The sequence below is a fragment of the Rhea americana genome, unplaced genomic scaffold (genome assembly GCF_003343005.1).
Source record: "Rhea americana isolate MKP2758 unplaced genomic scaffold, rheAme1 scaffold_5, whole genome shotgun sequence".
Taxonomy (NCBI): domain Eukaryota; kingdom Metazoa; phylum Chordata; class Aves; order Rheiformes; family Rheidae; genus Rhea; species Rhea americana.
This window is the reverse complement of record NW_028186645.1, coordinates 10,516,664-10,524,100: the sequence shown is the minus strand read 5'-3', so window position 1 is coordinate 10,524,100 and position 7,437 is coordinate 10,516,664. Positions and strand designations below refer to the sequence as shown.

General features: G+C 35.7%; 1 non-coding gene across 1 annotated transcript; it reads right to left on the bottom strand.

Annotated features, from left to right (window-relative positions):
- Positions 1-3,219: 3,219 nt before the first annotated feature.
- TRNAF-AAA (transfer RNA phenylalanine (anticodon AAA)) lies at positions 3,220-3,292 on the bottom strand. The gene has a single exon. It is a non-coding gene; the product is annotated as a tRNA-Phe (tRNA).
- Between the last annotated feature and the right edge of the window lie 4,145 nt (positions 3,293-7,437).

The window sequence follows — 7,437 nt, the reverse complement described above, 5'->3', positions numbered from 1 at the left end:
TTCACTCCTGATCTGCTGGAAATGAGGAGTGGGACTGGGCTGTGTACTGTTCATTTTGTGCAAGTGCTGCTGCTGTCTACATGGGCACCATAAAGCTACTAATCTCTGTGTTATCTGCAGTTGGCCATGTGTATACAATGTGTTTGTGTTTGTGTGTCTGTGACTGTGTGTCTGCCTTTTAGCAATACATGCTCAGCCTCACTATTAGATGGACTTACAAGCGAGAACACCATCGAGCAGACCGGAGAAGAAAYCTCTTGAGTCTCAAAGTCAAGTGGATTCAACTTCCCTTAAGAATAAGGAATGTTTTTTTTTCACCATGAGGACAGTCAGGAAGTGGAGGAAGTTGCCCAGAGAGGGCTTGTGCTGTCTGCATCCTTGTAGGCTTTCAAAATCCGATAGGACAAAGCCCTGAGCAGTCATAAGTGATCCTATTTTGAACAGAAYGTTGGCCTGAAGACCTCTTGAGGTTCCTTCCAACCTGAATTATCTATTACTATTATGAAATGATCCTATGATTATTATTCTGAGGGGAAGGCATGGAAGAATTAAAACTGTATCAAGTTAGCTTGTTAAAACTCCATGGTTAAAACTCTGTGGTTAAAATTCCATTCTCTTTAGGTRTTATCTGAAGAAAAAGCTCTATATAGCCTCAAGGGTATGTTGTACAGCTCAGATGATGACTTTTGATTCATTACTAGTCCTTCTCCTTCACTATTAAAATATTTTTTGAAAGGGTCTTTCCCCTTTGCTGGCATCAACAATGTTCTAACCAAAAAAAAAGTGGAAATAAAAAAGGGAAATACTCCACATTTTTACACTTAAGTTTAAAAAAGTGTGTTTATTTTCTTTAAACTCTAATTGAACTATTTTGTTTCATGGTTGTGATATTGACTGAGCTTATTTGAGTATGCATAACTTTGCAACATGTATCTCAGTGTGATTGCTGCTGCCAGCCTTTAGGCATATTGACACAATGGATAAGGAAAATCGCTAAYGTGAGTGGAAAGTGAGCATCCATTTTATTTTATATGTAAAGAAGTTGAGAGGAATAAAAGACTAAAAGAAGTCAAGGTATCTGCAATGAAGTAGTGAAGTAAACAGGAATTTTAGACTTTAGGAGTTTTCAGACGGAAAAGTAAGAGTACCTACTGAACCATACATCCTGCACAGAAAAGTTAGGGATTTGGGGTTTTCTTGTTGTTCTTGTTGTTCCTARATCCTTGTGTTTAACTCTGAAATAAACATGAAAAAGCCTAACTCAGGTAAAGCTCACTCARGTCTGGAGCCTGAGCTCACGGCAACTTTTTGCAGCATCTGGCTTATTCTCCTGCCTAAATACATGGTGCCCAGTCTATTGGGTATATATAGAACATACTTGAAATTCTGTAGGATCAGATTTCCTACAGATACGTTTGTGACTTTGACTTGCTTTAATATGTTGATAATGTTTATCTTATATAAAAGATCCYCCTAGCAAGAGCACCAGTCCTTGAGGGATAGACCGAAAATTTATTCTTGCACGTGCTGTACTTCAAAGTGTCCTTAACAAGTTAAAATGAATTTGACTTGAACTAGATGATTTGAACTATGTGACAACCATTCCAATTGTAAGCTTTGTTCTGCAGTGATAAATTTGTATCCCTACTGTATTGATGCAAAATTCCATTTGTCTTGAATGAATCCAGGAATGAATAGCAATTATTTAAGTGTGTTGAACATTGAAAAAGTTTTTGATCTATCCAAAAGTTTTGACCTATCYACCTATCTTGTAAATTTACTAAGTTAAACTGATATAACATATTTATTTCTTAATAATGRAATATGTAATGCTAATCATTCCAGAACTGATGCTACAAGTTAAATCATCAGACAGTTTTATTGCAGAATGACTTTCTCATGTAAGAAAGTCTTTGTTAAGGTATCATCTTTAATGTGTATTCTTGAAACAAAATTATTTGGAAATCTTCCTCAATTTTGAGGATAAAAATTTGCTATTACAGTGGCTTTCTTTCACTAGAAGGGTCCAGGTGCCTTGCTGGGGTAATTTGGCACAGCTCTGATAAAGTCAGCAGAGCAATACAAATTGCATGAGCTTCAGTATGGTTCCTGAGAACAATGGGGAAAACTCAGCCGTATCGTAGACAGACTTTTGAATACAGTTAAGAATAAAATCCTTCACATATGCACAAAAAACAACCACCCACTGCAAAAACACATTTTCAAGACTGAATTGATTTGTGAATACCATGTGTTACCAATCATAATAATTACATATGTTAGGTAAACTTAATGAGAAAACTCAGCCAATTTTTTTATTCATTTGACAAAATATACACTATCTCTTTCCAAAAAGCACTTTAGTCTCTCTTGCAATCATTCATAATGATATTATTTACAGTTTTTGAATTTTCAAGGTTTCTTGTTGTTTTTTCAAGACAGAAAAAAGTATATTAATTTACTGTAAAAAGAAGAGGAATTAAAAATAAATAAATCATGTAACTTTTGAAATAAACATCATAAAATATTTTTTGTAATGCTTCTCTTGATGTATTTTTGTGGATTAAGCAAAAACTTAGCTTTAGGTTCTATTCTTGATCCTSACAGTGACTTGAAGAACCCGCATAAGTTATTTAAATTTTTGGTAGTAATATTCTTTCAGATCATCAGATAGGAAAAGCTATTTAAGTGCAAARGAGTATTATTGTTCCTGGACATGAAATGGGTTGTGCACATTTGTTACATTCTAGTGATAGTAATATAAAAGATTGATTTCCTTACTACTAAATCTTTACATTACATTCATGACCCAAGGAGCTTAACACAATATTTTTAGTAATAATAATAAYAATAAATTCTAATTTATAGGCTTCCAGACCTCAGAGCCTAATAACAAAACATGAAGTTGCAATAAAACACTCAAGCACTTGTACACAAAACCCCCAATCCCACCCAGTCACAGACTATACCTATAAAATACTAATGTATCCAAGAAATTAAATTAAAATGAATAGAAAAGAGGCTTGGAAAGTATATTTGGGGCATAAACACTCACTATACWGACCTGATCCAAGATGCTATCAGTTTTCATCCAAAAATAGAATCACAGAATGGGTAAGGTTGGACGGGACCTCTGGAGATCATCTAATCCAACCCCCCTGCTGAAGCAGGGTCACCTAGAGCATGTTAGACAGGGYTGCAGCAACAAGAACCCTGCCTTGCTGAAGCCTGGGCTTAAACCAGGGACCTTTAGATCTTTAGTCTAACGCTCTCCCAGCTGAGCTTCTTCAGCCCCTTAATCTCCTTGATTTTTTTTTCTGTTCACTTAAATTCTGTGAACTTAGGTTCATATGTTTTCATATGCTTTCATATGYTCAGTTTCATATTTATTTGGCAAGTGGGTCTGAGTAAGTACTTGACAGATAACATTGAAAGCGATTTGYATCTTGAGCTCTGGCTACAGAATTTTCTAGTATTCTTCCAAAAAAACAACACCTGAAARAACGTGAAAGATGATTTTGAAGTAACATATGACCTTCATATCCAGTGAAGTCCTCTGCTTACCTCTGCACTACAGCTAGATGGAATTAATGGACTTGCATTATTCCACATGTACCTCATTAAATGGACAGGGAGAACAGGCATACTATAAAGCAACACTGCAGCTACACAGGATTTTATGAGCAGCACAGGTACTGTAACTGAAAAGCTGTAATTCACATTAGGCATCTCTCTCTACAAAAAGTATAACTGACCATAACAAAAAGCCATCAGTGCTAGGCCACACTTAACTTCCTGCTTAGGTTTATGTCTGTATCTATGTCAGATTACTGTGTATGAATATCTGTAAAGAGCAAAATTTGAAGTAATTTTAAGCTTAAATGTTTTGGAGTTGGCTTGGGTAACTGTCCAGAAGTTTGCATTAGCTGACATAAAAGGAGACTGTGAGATAGAGTAGTTTAAGCTGTTTGAGTTCAAGGCTAGAAATCAAATCATGTAAGTTAGCCYAGAGAGGAAAATGCTGTCATAATACAGTCATGTAGTAATACATTGCAAAGTASAGAAATGAAGTATTTGGACATAAATGAACAGGTAGTAATATGTAGTAGAAGTGGATAAAATCCATAGTCCGTTTTTTATGCCTACTTGTAGGTCAGTTTTTGCCTGCACCTGTGTAGAGTAARCAAGCCTGAGTTTTGAATCAATTCACTTGTGGTGAACTTTAGATACATGTGTTGTTGAAATGAGAAAGTATTTAAACGTATTTATAAGCAATGTGCATATTTTAATAGCAGTCGTCTTCCCTACAATTTGCATAATACATTACTTTACTTTTACTGAGGAAAAAAAGAAATAATTCAARTTATTGAAGCTAACGGAAAGAATAGTTCTTTCTCTCCTATTATCTAAGTCATCTCTATTCCATGCTAAAGTTGTCAGAGCCCAGGTAGCCTCTCTCTAGGTGTCTGTGAAAGATGAAGCACCAAAGGAGCTCTAAATCTATAACTGTGGTGATTTTAATATGAACAAAACCTGATCTGTTTGATCTACACAAAGAGTAGTCACTCTTCAAAATTTATATTAGCATTTTTGATTGTTTTACTTTTATTCATTTTTTCTCTTGTTATTTCCAAGTAGGAAAAAGWTTTTGAAGTAGGGTAATCAATAGAGAAKAATATTGTGGAAAGTATTTTGAGTGAAACATTGTCAATAATTGCAGGAAATATGTCACTTGCTCCACCATGATGTTGAAGTGCCTTATTGACTGCCTCATTGCTGGGGGATATTTCTGCATTCAGGGTTTGGTCACATAGCTATAATGCAACTTACATCTTTATTTCTTTGATGAGATTGTGCTTGTTTGATTGTAAAAACAAAACCAAACACCTAGTTTCTCCTGCTTATTGCCCTTTWAAATCATAAAGGACATGAAATACAGGTAAAAGCTAAAAAATGCTCAAGGCTTCAAATGAAATGAAAATTCATGAAATAATGTTTTTATGTCATAAACTGAATTAGGACATGAATAATTGATCATGTAAATGTATGTTTTAATACTATTGTTTTCCTTTTTTGTTCCCCTTTTCAAGAAGGCGTTTGAATAGTCACCTGCTGATTGTATACAAAAGCTTAGTTTCTGTAGTCAAATATTCMGACTGTAGTTACGCCATTTCAGGCTAAACTCTTTCCTCTCAGATCAGTTGCTTTTGAATTAATATATCCTAAATTAAGGCAGAATCTGGCCAAAAGTTTTCTATTATTACAGACAATACATCATATCTTTCAWATACCAACCATAGAAGCATAACTAGGAACACACACAAAGAACAAGAGATGAACCAAAGGCTRCATGTTGTTTGTGGAATATTAGTGTACAGAGATAGTAGCGGTTATTAGCTGTTTCTTTGCTTCTTTTCTWACTTAGCAATATAGTCTTAGTGTTCAGGGAGAGGATTAAGATGTGGGGCAAAAATGGGTAGATTGGAAAAAATCTGTTCAGATCCAATTCTGTCCTGTTTGTCAAAGCACATAGGGCTGCCAAGAAAAAAGGAGAAAGTTTATGCACAGATTTGGTATCCACTGGCAAATAGCAGGTAATAAGCCAAACAAAATGGRGACTCTTGGAATATCAGCTAATTCCCTGCTTTCCTTTGTATTCCTGGRGCAGCACATTTATGGATCACCCTTGCTCAGGGATGATAGCTTTGTTCAAGACTGTTCTTAATTTACAGGATAAAAGCAGTTAACAATCGTACCACTGGAAGGGATGTGCTTGATCTTTTCTTCTTTTGTTTCCACCGTAGGCAAAAAATCATTTCTCCGCACTATACAAATCACTGTGTGAAACAATTCTGGGACAGACAGATGAAAACTTGCATCAAAATGAAAGAATCTATGCATACTAAGAAAACTGAATCTATAGCACTGAATGCTTGCCATTTTCCCACCTATTTCTGGGTACTGTTAAAATAAAAGATGAAATAAACAGAAAAACATGTCTGTCATCTTTTCTTGAAACTACAGATCTAAGACTGTCCCACTTTAGGGTRTTCAGATGTCAGACTGTGTGGTGACAACACAGAAAGAGTCTCCCTAGAAAAAGGACTGATAACTGTCTCTAGTGTAATACTTATTGTACTAGTTCTCCTGCAAAGCTCCCCATTGAAAGGGGGCAGGAAGGGCATGAAGTTAAAGGGAATGCTTTCAATTTCCCTAAGGTTTTTTCTCCCAGAAGGGTTTAGTAGGTAATCCTTTTTTGCTTTATTGGGATTATTGAATTCTGAAACGTGTTCTTTCTTTCCTTCTCTTAATAGTTAGAGCTGCCAAAAAAATGAGTGATACATGCCTGTGCTGTGCAGATGTACTCTTCTCGTCTTTATTGCTTCACTATGTCAGTGATCCTGGAAGCTCCTGATATTTGACTGTCTTTCAAGCTGTGAAGCTGTGTTGCACTTCTGAGAGCAAGCGTCTTTGAGAATTCATAGAGAAAAAAATATCAGATTAATAGAATGACTAAATAACAATTAATAATGATGACATCTTTAAGTTCATTAGAGTCTTACAACAACACTTTGACCTCATTCCCCCTGCCAACCATTCATCTCTCTATTGTCTGGAGAAGTCTCCAGGGTGCGCTCGTTTTATTTCTCAATGAAAAAGGTTTCGGAAAATGCCATTGAGCAATTAAGGAAAACAAATGCATGCGAGTGGTCTGAGCCTGCCTGTATTATGAGGGTGGTGGTAGGAAATAAGGCAACTGGTGCTCCTTCCAGACAGTACATGCTGTGAACATGTGGCTACTTTGGGTTGCTAACAATGGGGGGAACAAATGCAAAAGTGTGAGCTTTTATAGCAATTCATACATTACATATTTATTTTACTGCTAAATCAAACCTTATGAAAGAGGGGCAAAAGAAATAGTAGAAATAGCTGGCGTGGAACTACAACAGCATTAGGGGAGAAGGAAAATAAATAGGAGATTGAAGTCTTTCAGTTATAAATAAAAGGGGGGAAATACTGAAATTTGCCAGCTGAACCTGCTGGTAATAATTAGCTTGAGGTTACTGAGAAAATGAAACACTGTTTTTTTTCCTTCAGATTTTAATTCATAAAACAGGTACTAATCTTGTTCATTAGACCTGCTGGCTGCAGCCACGTGCTTGGCTTTTGGTTAAGAGTCCTGTGCTGTCTATATTATGTCTGGGGACTTTTAAAAAGTGTCTTCTGGTTTGTGTTCTTAACAGAGGTGGAACATGATCTCAAATCATAGGCCAGGGCCTCTTTGGAAAAAAATATGGGTATGCATCCAGCTATAAGTGTTGTAACTAGGCCCACTCCTTAGGAGAGGCTTTTTTTCTTTTCTCTTTCTCTTTTTCTTTTTTTTTCTTTTTCTTTTTCTTTTTCTTTTTCTTTTTCTTTTTCTTTTTCTTTTTCTTT